Source organism: Odontomachus brunneus, unplaced genomic scaffold, assembly GCF_010583005.1.
Source record: "Odontomachus brunneus isolate Ranch 3 - 2012 unplaced genomic scaffold, Obru_v1 Obru_scaffold_213, whole genome shotgun sequence".
Taxonomy (NCBI): domain Eukaryota; kingdom Metazoa; phylum Arthropoda; class Insecta; order Hymenoptera; family Formicidae; genus Odontomachus; species Odontomachus brunneus.
Genome location: NW_022639663.1, coordinates 103332 through 117204, shown reverse-complemented (window position 1 = coordinate 117204; position 13873 = coordinate 103332). Strand labels below are relative to the sequence as shown.

The following is a 13873-nucleotide window of genomic DNA, read 5'->3' as shown; positions in this document are numbered from 1 at the left end:
CTCTCTCTCTCTCTCTCTCTCTCTCTCTCTCTCTCTCTCTCTCTCTCTCTCTCTCTCTCTCTCTCTCTCTCTCTCGCTCTCCCTCTCTCTCCCTCTCTCTCCTCAAGAGAGAGTTACCATTGTTAAAATAATTTCTTAAATTGGGGAATTTCATGATATTGAGAGTTCTACAATTTCGCAGTTTTTTTTCTTTAAACATCTTTTCGAATTTGTTTATGTATTTTTCTAAAATATTCTTGCATTTTTTAATCATCTCTTGTAATAATTTATTATAATTAATTAGGATTTAGTAACGCGCTTGAATTGTCTTGTAGCACATTAAAATAAATCTATCTATCTGTCTCTCTATCTCTATCTCTCGATATCTGTCATTAAGAACGCGATCTTCTTCCATCGCCGTTACACCTGTCGGCTCGTTACACGCGCCATTTGCCGATTCATTTTTACACACTGCACACATCCGCGTTATGAATATCTAATGCGCCCAGCGCTCCGACATACGAATGTCGAATCGACCGAATATCGACGCGACGTTCTCGGTCTCGTACGCTTTGCTATCTTTTTCGCGAAGATGCCGTGAGGGGTGCGGATAAACGCGCGGAAGGTCGGTACACCCATAACCAGGTCATGCTGCACGACGTCGGCGGATCAGCCCTGACAAATATCGAAACACGTCATGCTTATGTTGCCAACCGTCGTACGGAGGACGGTTTCACCCCCGATGTGTATATACACGGTCGCCCGAAGTGTTAGCCACCCTCCCCACCCTCCCCAAATCAGTCTTGAACGAACCTATCTAAGGACGAATCAATTATTTCGCGTCCCTTCCGGAAACTGACTCGAAGACACACCGCCGTTAAACTTGTTTCGTGTCACTCGAGTTATCCGTAAAAAGAAGCAAAGAGTCATACTCCTTAATCGCTAATTTCGAGAAAGGAGCAAATTTTGGTAACAATCAATGTAATGTCAAGTCGAGTATCTTACACACGCAAAAAAACGAACTCTACGCTGAGGGAAAAAGTAGTTAATGTTATTAAAATTATAATCACGACGCTGTGATTATAACACTACATATTTTTATTGATTTAATAAAAAAGTAACAACGTGCATATAAGGTTATTATCGTTAACGCTATAGTGACACTTACTACAAAAATGGTACTCTTGACTATAAATCATTGCGCAATTATAGTTACAAACACTTTTTTCTTAGTGTAGTTGTAAAGTGCTGTTTCCTGTAATCCCATATTCTAAGCGAAAACTCTTTCGGAAGAATATTCATTTTCTAATAATACTGTATTAATAAGATATTTACTAGATATTATTATCCTAACTTTTGATTCGAGAAGAATATGTTCTCTTGAAGCAGAATACCTTCTCATGCATGATACAAAAGACGTGACAAGCAAAGCCTTGTATTGCAGATAAAAGATCAAATTCTTCCGACTTTGAGGATATTGTGCTTAGAATATTTCCCTTTTGGTCTTCTTAAGATCATATATGAGTAAAATCCTCAAGGATTCAGAGAATTCTGCCAAGGATAGGGTTATATTTTTCTAGATGCCCTACACTGTGTGTTGATCGTTTTCATTTAATTTAATATCTTATTCGTCACAGCGAACTAATTACGGACGCGCGCGCAAACTGACATATCTACAATGTATTCAAAGAAATATAATCTCATCAAGATGATTTTTCTAGAATCATAAGGAAAATATTTTAAGAACTGAAACGAAAATTCTAGCTACAAGATGCTACTTTCTTTAATTCCATATTCTTCCACAAAACTTTTACCGGAAGAGTATTATCTTTTAATGATTGTGGAAATGAAATATCGATCGGAAATCTATAGATAAATATTACTCTAGCTTAATAGATATTACTCTAAGTTTTTTCTCCCCTTTTGAATAAAAAGAAATATATTTATACTTGAAGCAAAACGTCCTCTTAGAATTTCTATTAACCCCTTATTTGGTAGAAAAAATTAAGGGAAAAAATTAAAGGAAAAAAATTTTTGAATATTTAAATGAAGTAAATGATATGTCTCCTGAATACAGTTATATTGTTTTCGAAATATTTTGAGAAAAGATACGATTTTTGTCATCTAGTGGCAAAAACCCAAACTACTGAGACACGAACGAACAGAATATTGTAAACAGATGTTGCTCCAGATCAACAGTTTAATAAATGCGTTCTGCATCTATCGCGCTTGCATATAACTCATGAGAAATCGATGTTGCGCGATAGTAACATTACTGAAGGGTTAAAAAGATTTGCGCGAAATAGATGAACAAACGTGCGATACTACAGAGTCGTACAAGTCAAATGAAACATTTTGAAAAGTAAAAAGCACCTAAGATAATACAATCTCATCTTACAAACAAAAAACGAAATTCTGCTTTAATTTTGTTCTTTAATTCTGCTAACTTTATGAATATTAGGATATTTTAGGATATATTTTCCTCTTGGTTTTAGAAGAGTAAAACTGAAAATGAGATTATATCTTTTCGGGTGTGTTTCACTTGTGGAAATGTTTCACATGATTCCCGACTCGCGCGACTCCATATAACACTGCACGCTCTATTTATCTGTTTTACGCAATAGTTGCACGAACAAACGACTCTAAATCACCCGGTATACGTGTGTACGTGTGCGCATGGTGTGTCGATGCGATCGTACGTATATGTGCGCCGGTATGTATGTTTATCAGCCCGCACTGTGTGTATACGCCTGCTCAAAGTCCGGCGGTTGTGGCTGCCCGACCAGCCGTGTTTAACGAGACACGAGCACGGCTCACGTCAGATCGGCTATCGACACACGAGCGAATGCATCACGGCCGAGTAACTAGCGTGCTTTTTAAATGAAAAATCTCGCGGTTCCCGACGCTTTTCCCGCGTTCGCCGCTCGTTCGTTCCACGCCCGTTTTTAAACGCTGTTGACAATTCGAGCGTCGCGATTCAATTCCTCGCGCGAAGTGTGTTTGATTTTTGTCGAGCTCCGTTAATTTCGTATAAAACACAAGACTTTCCCAATCGACCGTCTCGGCAATTCAATTATCATATGCAGCACGTCCCCTGCAACGACATATATATACATAAATCGAGCATTCTCTCCAAAAAGTGAAGCCAGCCATTGGTAGTTTGAGACAGAGTTTGAGAAAGCTGTTTTGCGTTTATTGCCTTCTTACTCTAACTTGAAACGACTGCCAAGAACCGTCATATTTGTACTACAATAGTCAAATACTATAGGTTAAATGTATGTATATAGAAAAGTATTTAAAAGAGTATTTAAAAGTATTTAAAAGAAAAATATAAAATATAATGTGTTATATTAGTACAATAATATTATATACTGCGTTAATACGTTTATTATTTCATCTTTCTCACGTTACAAATTACAATATATATTAACTATGCTATTACAATACATTAACTACGTTTCTGTACCTATGAAATCGGTTAAACTTATGTCTCAAGTGTATACCACAAATGCAACAAAAAACCGTGTTTAACTTATGTCTCAAGGGTATACCACAAATGCAACAAAAAACCATGTTTAACTCGTCTCTTTTTTTTCATATTCACAGCGAAAAGGTTAGGTAAATATGGCTTCTTGACCTCGTAAAAGCTAAAAGTGAGAAAGCACCAGGCACAAATCAACTTTCTCTCTCTGTTTCAAAATGCTAACTTCTGGCTTCACTCGCTGCTATAGGAAAAATATAGAAAGGCTTGATCTATACATGTCGTCGGTCTGTGATCTCCGTCGCGAGATCATCCCCTTTTGGCGAAACAAAAAATCCAAGAAGCCGACGAAAATCCGCTCGGTCCATGAAACTGTCGCAACAATCGTGATCCATCCCCGAGTCTCTTTTCCTCCATATCACGGTGACTCGGGCTGCGTTCCGAAATTCACTGCCAGTGCTGAAATTCTATAGTATACGTAATATGAACTATAGATTTTCGGTACTGGCAGTGAATTTTAGAACGCAGCCCGAGTCACCGTGATGTGGAGGATAAGAGACTCGGGGATGGATCGCGATTGTTGCGACAGTTTCATGGACCGAGCGGATTTTTGTCAGCAATCGCAGCCGTATGCGTTGGTACGCGTGTGTGCGTATGCCGTTCATGTGCGATTGCAAGGGGCGCATATTATTTTATCCGGCGTGCGCGCGCGAACGCACACGAAACCCGGCGCAGACGAACACGCAAAGCGCGACGTCGCGGGGGCGGAATCGCGTCGTCACCCTCGGCCGCGGCTCGAGAGGGGATCGGATTTGCGCGAAGGGACGAGTCGTTAACTTAGCCGGGCGCCCAACAGCCGAGGTATAAAACGAAGGAAGAATACAAGCGAGAGACACGCAATCTCCGTAATAGTGGGACCGCAAAAATGGGGCGAACGGGGAATACGCGCGAGGAGAGCGGCGACGCCTCGTCAAGCGCGACGAACCGCCGCGCGTTCCCGCCGCGAATGCCGGGCGAGCGTGTAATTAAAAAGTGGAGACGTAGACATACAGAAATTGTTGACGCTGAAGACTCAGGAGCCCGTCACCTCCCGGGGTTCGGGCGGTGACGCTACGTGCTGTTGCGCTATGTTCTCGAAATCCCGTCCAGATGGGACTCCGGCGAGGGGAGTATTTTTCTTCCTTTATTTGCGCCGCGGAAAGTGAGTTCCAGACGATTAAAAACGTCGTAAAACGTCGTAAAAAACCGCATCGCTCCGGAGAGCGTTTCTCCGAGGATCGAGTGCGGCTGTCTCTCTTTCTCCCTGTCTCTATCTTTCTCTTTCTTTGTCTCTCCCTCTCTCCCTCTCTCTCTCTCTCTCTCTCTCTCTCTCTCTCTCTCTCTCTCTTGCTTGCCTCTGCAGACTCTCGCAAGCGGAAGTACGTTTGGTTACGCGACGTCCCCGAAGTACGACCAGATGCGACCAACGAAATGAAGATTCTTTTTGGATGTCGGAAAGCGAGTTCCACATTTTAAAGGTAAAACGTAAAAAACGGGTTTGCGAGTTAACTCTCGGTCAGCGGACGTCGGCTCTCTCAAGACCCATATATACTTTGAAACTGTCTCGAAACTGCTTCACGTCGCGGTCGGAATTTCACGTAAATACTCGTGCTACAATTGAAACGAACATTTTACATGCGCGTGTCGCGGAACTCTGTCGCGACGAGTTTCGTTTATCTGCATTTGCTGACATTTTTCTTCCTTCTTTTTCTTCTTTATATGATTACATCATACAATGTACTGATATCGTCTTCAGAGAGAAAATAATTAAGAGCTTACAGAACCCTGACAGGAGAAAGAATTAGATAAAATATAGGAAGTTGTAAAAAATTATAAGGGAAACCAAAGCTAGTTGGCTACCAAAGTAAGTTGGCAAAATTAATTATTTCTACTATTCTTTAGCAGATTTCAAAATCAAGCAAGCAGGGATTTCAAAGCTATTTTTGACATACTTAAAAATCTTGCTTGCTTAATTCTGTAACTTGTTGAAAAATAGCAGAAATAATCGGTTTTGTCAATTTACCTAGGTAGCAAATTTGCCCCGGTTTCGTCTAAACTAATAGAAGTATGAGTATTTTATTATATATATATATATATATATATATATATATATATATATATATATATATATATCTGTTAAATATATATTTTTTTAAATATCTCGGTATAACAAAATCAGATTTTATTGTGAATGTTAACATCACTTCAATTCTGTTCTACAAAGAAATCATGCTCCAACGGTACTGTCCTGGTCTCAACAGGAGTGATCTGAAATCAGTATCAAAATATTGTTTTTATTCGTTAGGATCATACTTATCGAGGCGTATTAACCCTCCGAGAACACACCTATTTTTTCAAGCATAAAGTACACTCTGGGTCAATCTGACCCTACGCTAACTTTGAGGGTCCGCCATTTTAAAACGACGTGTGCGATTAGCTTAAAAAAATGTCTAGATATACCTGAGATATAGAAAAATCACGTAAAATAAATTAAAAATATCGTTATAATTATTAACATATCTAAAAAAATTCTCAAAAAAAATTTTTTTTGTAATAATTGTAATTTACAAGAAACAATCGTGATTTTAGAGGGCGTCAATCCTGCCAATTTTCAAAATGCCTTCAACATATTCATGATCAACGTTGAGGTAAGGGTCAAATTGACCCAGTGTGTTCTCGGAGGGTTAAAAAAATATTTTATAAAATGAGAGTTATAAGAATTTACATTTAATCTTTTTATTGAAAAATTCGAGCTTATAGAATAAATAAATAAAAAATAGTTGTCCACTTATTTATTTATGGTGAATGATAATTTATTTATTTGCGGAAAGCCTCCGTGAAATACAGACAATTATGATAAACTATTATAATATTATGATACAGACAATTATAATAAACATTTGTATCAAATATTAAGTTAATCGATTAGATTGTTTTCAAGTTATAGCGATTACAGTTAAAAAAAACGTAATTTTGAGAATAACGTTTTTGAGTGTTTAAAGTTTATGATAAATTCTTTTTCAATTTTTTAAAATATTTTTTAGATTTAAATATATACTAATAGACACACACATAATGAAAAATTCATACTCCTATTAATTTATGTCTTTTTACAACTACCCAAACTTTACTTGAGTTTTACTCCTGTCAGAGTCTCCTGTTACTCCTGTCTGTAATCTCTTAAAACACTGTAGTATAATATATAGTAAATAAAAACGCGATATAAAAATTTGCTCGGGAAAACGTAAAAAAGTCGCGCGGCGATGTCACGCTGCTCGCTCTGTCCGAGGAATAAAGCTACAACGTATGCATCGAACGGCTGAAAACTCGATTGTCGAGAGATTGTAGATCGATGTAGGTCAATGTCTACGATCGACGTGACAATAAATCCGAACACCTCGATGTGCGCGACGGCTGCGAAAAACTGTAATGCACCCCTGCGTAAGAAATGAGCAGTTTTCGATAACGTTCGAATCGCACGGTGGTCCGCCGAAGAGACGATGAGGATGTCGCTCTGCGCTCACCGTCGGTGCTTCGCTTAAATTCCCGACGATTATCTCGGCCGGTGTTTTATAGACGAGCGGTCTTTACGGCCGCCGAATGCGGGCGCCCCTTTAACGACGACGTCGACGACTACGACGACGGCGGCGGTGCTCTTTTCGCCGGCTCTTTTATCGAAAAGTTAGTACTCTCGATGTGGCGCGATGACGACTCTTTCTCTCTTTCTATTCTTTCTCCTTCTCTCTTTCTTTCTCGAACGAGTGGGAAAAAGCTTCGAGCCCGGGCAATTCCACTGGTGATAATATATTAAGTCCGCGATAAGGTCCGCGAAAGGCAGGCGAAGGGAAGGAGGGAGGGAGAAAGAGAGAGAAAGAACGTTGCATAATAAATAGCCGTCTGGCGTCCGCGCGAAGCGGACGAGTCGCTAACGATGACGTTCGTTTATCACGTGCAGCCGCGGCTTTAACCCTTCACGTGTCTAGCGGCCCGCGCAAATTCCGCTTTTTCCATAGTCGGAGATGGTACAAAGCAGAAAGGACAATAATTTCGCTCGTGCAAGCCGTAATTTGATATTCCCGATGCACCGGAGGCTGTCGGGCGCTCGGAAAGAGTCCTTCTTCTTTCTTCCTTTTTTTCAAGCTGAACCGAGGCAATTAAGCATCAGGAAAATGTGTACGAAATTAATGGGTTTCGTGTAGGAAAGTTTTTCTACGGGGTAATGATACCGCTGTATATATGAACATATACAAGGTAGCCCACGTAACTCTTTATAACTCAAAAATTAAGAGAAATATGAGAAAATGTTTCCAATAAAAAAGTTATAGTATATCGAGAGAGAGAAAAGATAGTATCGCATTTATTTAACCTTGGAATGACCACGAAAAGCTCTGTCAAGGTCAACTTTAATTTTTTAAATAAAGTCATATAGTTTTTTCAACATAAGTCGATTTCTCTGATTATTTTGCACACAAAAGTACTGAAATAAAATTATCGAAAAGTGAATACTTCCCGAGATATTTTATATTTTATTGTTATTTTTCAATATAAAATATCAAATATCTCGTAAACCATTCATTTTTCGAATACTTCATCTTAATACTTTTTTACGTAGAATGACTGGTGAAATCGATTGTTGTAAAATAAACATACGGAGACTTTAAAAAAAGTTCTGTGCATTTTATTGATGCACCAATGTGTATAGTATCAATGTAGTATCACCGATCGATTTCTCTCGTTATTCTACGCAAAGTATGAAGATGAAGTAGTCGAAAAGTGAATAGTTCACGAGATATTTTATATATTGTATTGAGAAGCAGAATGAAAGGTAAAATATCTCGAGAACTATTCACTTTTTGATGATTTTTGATGATCATCTGGATAAAATGACCGGAGAAATCGACTTACGTTGAAAAAACTATATAATTCTATTAAAAAAATTAAAATTAGCCTTGACAGAGCTTCTCAAGATCATTCCAATACCAAATAAATGTTACTATCTTTTTTTCTCCTCAATATCCTACAACTTTTATTGGAACTTTACTTATTTTTTCATATCTTTCTTAATTTTTGAGATACCAAGTTGTAAAGAATTATGTGGGTCTCTTTACAGCTCGAGTTATATAGGCCGCTCTGTATGTGCTCCGTTTAATGTAAAAGAGCGACGACAGGTTTCGTACATTCGGTAAAACGATTTCGGTCGCTCGACGGTAAAGAACACAATGTCGGATGTAATTCCACGGGACTGTGTGCAAAAAACTAATTTTTAAGAGACGAGCGAGGCGAGACGAGATGAAGCTAGACGCGGGCGCTTTCAATACTTCCGCGAAACGATGTCGATGCGCTGCTCGACAGGAGGTGATTTCCCATTTCTCAACGCCCGAAGTTGCGACGTCGTCGAAGTTGCGGTAGATCGAGCGCTTGTTAGCACTTAATTTCACAACATAAATGTAGCTGTAGCCGCAGCTCTCTCACTCTCTTGTTAATCGAGCAACAGTGGGACGCGGAAAGGGGCGGCAGCGGCGAAGCGAATCTTCGGTATAGACGCCAAACCTTAAATTGCCTCCTTCGAGGAGTTACACGGTCTCGTCGGCAAGCGAAATTTACGTCAACGGCAGGATTATGAGGGTGTGCTATGCGAGAGTCTTTGTTGACTAACACGAATTAGCCAATTTCGTCTGTGCCCACGTTGAAAGAGAGAGAGAAAAATAATTAATCTAACTCAAATTATAACTTAAAATAGGGCCTATGAGAGTTCAGCACAGGTGTAGTGCAGCAAAACTAATATATAATTAGTGGATGTCCTCCGCGAGAGGTAAATTATATTTATTAGATTTATATTTATTATTATATTTTTTAAGAGAAATATTAAATATTAAAGCGAAATATTAGGACTAATAACTTTGTGACATTATTTAACAATTACTGAGAAGGGTCTGCGAAAAAAACCGAAACGCATTTGATTTTTTGTAATATTTCTTAATAAATATAATTTACCTCTCGTGGAAGATATCCACTAATTAGTTTTACAGCACTAATACACTTGTGCTGAACTCTCATAGACCGTATTTTAACTTCTGATTTGTTTCAAAAGAGTTCTTTTGGTTCCTTTTTAATTTGTCAAATTATAACTATTTTTGGCCCCAATCATATTTTTTGATTGTTCTGACACGATCGACACGAAAATATTGGTAGTAATATGCTAATAAGATTATTATCACTAACTAGAATTAAAAAAAAAAAGTAATTTTCTTGACCATAATTTATAGTAATTATTTTTCTGTGTTTGTACACAGCAAAAAACACTGTATTTCTGTTGAAATTGAACCGTATAGAAATTTTTATTAAATTTTTAACATATTCGTGTGTTAATTTAACATATTTTCATTGTGTTATTTTGTCTATTCAATTGAAGTTTATTCATCATTTTTAAGTTGTATAACAATAATGTTCAAGTGTTGCATTTTTTTGCAACATTCGACATATTATTTATGTTATTTGTTTATAGATTTATTTTATATCAAGTTAACTTACAAAATTAGAGTGGATGAATTGGAGCATGTGAAATGTATTAAATTTAACATACAATTTTTTTCATAGTATAAAAATACAAAGCATTATTTTTTTAGTGTAATAGTTTGCAGTCGCAGTCACGTAAACACACACACACACAGAGAGAGAGCGAGAGAGAGAGAGAGAGAAAGAGAGAGAGAGAGAGAGAAAGAGACTATTTGCTAATTAAATTATATGCCTAAATTATATGTTAAAAACTCGGAGATATACAACCTAATTAAGTGAAAGTCTAATAAAAAGAGTTGCTTTTTGGACACTGGAAGTTAATATGAATTATAATTAAATTATGGAAAGGCAATATTGTATGACAGCGTAAACGCGCCAAATATTTTTCCGATCTTGCAATCTATACGTGCAAATTAAATCTTCCACGCCGGCTTTAAATCCTCAATTATCTATTTACTTATTTAGGTAATTTTCTCTTTTAAAGCTTTAATTTTGCATCTATTTAATTCCTACTTAATGAAGCAGAATTTTTCGCAACATTAAATGGGAAGCAAATGAATTGAGATTTTAAAAACGGGAAGATGAATTAATCAAATAAATACTAAAAAAAAAATTGGGATTCAGGGTCATTTTTATTCGGAATTTGACATGGAAGATTTGATTCACTGAATATTTTGTAAGACATTGTAAGGAAAAGTGTTTATCGCGTGTGTGTGTGTGTGTGTGTGTGTGTGTGTGTGTGTGTGTGTGTATGTATGTATGTATGTGTGTGTATTTACTCACTGTCAAACAATATTACTTTCTAATAGTTTAATTATTCGCACTAACATATCCAGTACGAGGCTCTTTTAGATCTTGTCTGTCTCCTAATAAAATCGAATCGTTGTAAAATAACTCCTTTGACGATCAAACGAGAAGTCCAATTTTTCCGAGAAGTACTGTTTCCATTTTTCTCTTATGCCCATTTCTATCAATTTTGGTTAACTTAACCGGCTGATTATTCCAACGGAATTGAGCAATCGCATCTTTCAAGTCTGACTAACAAGAAATATGATTGATCAGTTCCATTGGAATAACCAGTTAAATTAACCAAAGTTAGTAAAAACGGGCATTATTACTTCTTTTTTCTCATTTTCACTCACAATCGCGTAGTTAGCGCTAATAGGTACGTGTGCAGAATTTCATTGGGGAACAAAACAAGCACATATATATATATATATATATATATATATATATATATATATATATATTGCTTTGTAAATGAATATATATATATATATATATATATATATATATTCATTTACAAAGTAAACGCGGTTGGAGGTAGTCACGGTTGACGTAGTTGGCCGTGAACGCGGTGCAACAAAGTAGAAAATGATGTCCGGCCCGCGACCGATCCTACTTGCAACGTTTTCTGCCGCAACGGCCGTAACAAGGAGTCGTTTATCACCGGCGATAATAAAAAGCCGGCGACCGGACGCTGTTCAATTCATTTAGTTATGTTAACAAAGTATTAACGCGCACGATAAGCTGTCCGTCTTCGCGACGGGCCGGGGCCGCCGATGAGAGGAAAGAAAGGCGGAGGGAGGGTAACTTCGTGCGGCGCTCACCCCAGCGAACCGGAAGCCGTGTAATTTTTCTTCCGAGTGGCATGTCTCGGGACGCGAACATACCCTGGCCTAGCTTAATTTATTCGGCGAGTAACGCGACGAACGTGGAGAATATGCCGAGGACTGCCATTGGCATATATAACATACGTTGGCTATCAATCGTCTAAATATAAATTTTCTAACAAGCAACGGAGCTATCGATGATTGTGAAAACGGCTGAAACTTGAAATCGTGTTTGCCCGCAAGAGCGGAAACGAGCAGCTGCTCGTTTAAATCGCTTCCCTCCCTCCCAGCATTTAGAATGAAATCACCCGTTTTTCGCGCGTCGACAGGATCGTAAAATATTGCAGAGAATAGTACGAATGTCGATACTGATAGTGCGCGACGTCCGCAATATCTCTTTAAATATTACACGTCGTTAAAAAAGTAACACACTCTTTGGAAGAACTCTTCCAAAGAGAATCATATAGATAAAGACTTTAAATAGAAATTTTAAGGACGTTATTATTAAGAACCTATTAAGGACTCTATTATTAACTTATTTTAAAGACTTAGAATAGATAGAATAGATAGAAGATAGCCGCAAAAATAAATGATAAAGTCTTCATAAACATCTGCGAAGCAATCGTTCCGAGTTATTTCGTTTTGAGTTCTCCTTATTTTCGAACGAACATGAGATAACTATGATATACTGTAGACATTTTAAAATAAAATTTCACTTGAAAAATGTCGAGTGACCACTCGAATTCGAGTGATTTTTCGTCTAGTGAATATTTTCACTCGAAATTGGAGTGACTCTATTGTTCTTCATCGTTTCCATCAAACATATCCACTCTAATTGATTAAAACATCCACTCATCGAGTCAGAATTCACTCTAAGCTTGAATGAAACACACTCTTGCGATTCCAAGTGGCAATATTTTTTTCCTGTTGCTTCGAGTGAAGACACTGCCACTTTTCACTCGTTTTGAGATTTCACTCCAAGGAATTTAAAGAATATACGTAAAGCATTCGTTCGGTCGTACGAGGAACACTGTTCATAGATTATTTCTTTACTGCAATTAATAAGTAACAACATCGATTTCATTATTATTACGATGGAAAAGGCGAGAGAAGGAATTTAAACAGTTCTCCCCTCTTTTGCGAACGAAAATTTTTCTCTTTGAAATTACGCGATGTACAACCTATCTCCCTCCACTCGTGAAAGTCGTACTACAGATTACGGGGCCCATTCAAGCCGTTTAAATTCACATAGTATAGTACAGATGGCACTAGCTATTCCGCGTCTACTGCTCCGAAGCGGTCGAAGGTGAAGCTCGATGCAAACGTCGAGATTTTCGCTAAAATGGCGGTCGCAGCAGCTTGACGTAGCGGCTCAGCTGACGTGAGTTGACGGTGCTTTGAACTTTCTGCGACATCAATCATTAAACGGTATGTGCAATCGTATAGAGAATTTAGTTTTTAATATAAGGAGCTTTTTAAGTATCTCTGAAGAAGTCGTACAATTTCTTTTCCGTGTCGCATGTCTCGGGACACAAACACATTCTCGACCAGTTAATTTATTCGACGAGCATCGCGACGGCGATTAACTCGTTTCTCGCCACCTGCCGCGAGGTTTAAATAACCATCGTATGCTAATGCGCGCGATATGCATCGATTAAACCGGGGATGGAGATTAAAAAAGCTCGTAGCCAATTAAAATACAATAGAACGGTTTGACAAAGAGGGTAACGATATGCAGCACGTATTTCATGCTCTCTAAATTTCTTAGAGTGTAATTCCATTGGAAAAGTAAAGTGACAACCAAGTCATTCAAAGTCAAACGACTTTTCACTCATACAGAGTGAATTTCTCCACTCTGAGTCTCCGAGTGAGTGCTTTCAGTCGGAATTGAAGAGTGAATCTGATGTGTCCCACCGTGGGAGAAATACATTTTAACTAACTGAAACATTTACTCGTATGGATTAAAAATTCACTCAGGCAGATGCGTTTCCGAGTGGTAATATTTTCACGATCGTGTCAATTAAAAATTCACGTTTTAAGTGATGCTTTAATCCGACGAATTAGAGAACGTCAAATGTTCTTAACTTTCATAGAACAGGCAAAATATAATTGTGGGTGAAAGCAATATCCCAGCTCTCTCGTGATTGAGTATATGAGTAAATCCTTATACATAACATTATATCGTATATATATATATATATATATATATATATATATATATATATATATATATATATATATATAT

The 13873-nt window shown here is 37.7% G+C and overlaps 1 long non-coding RNA gene across 3 annotated transcripts in view; it reads right to left on the bottom strand.

Moving 5' to 3' along the window:
• The window catches only part of LOC116852301, a 175940-nt gene that overhangs the window by 94285 nt on the left and 67782 nt on the right, over positions 1-13873 (bottom strand). Inside the window, exon 3 of one of the 3 annotated variants that reach the window (XR_004379740.1) lies at positions 5673-5767. The exons of the other annotated variants lie outside the window; for them this stretch is intronic. This is a non-coding gene — a long non-coding RNA (uncharacterized LOC116852301). Of the gene's footprint in view, positions 1-5672; positions 5768-13873 lie in introns of those variants that run through there. 3 annotated transcript variants of the gene reach the window in all.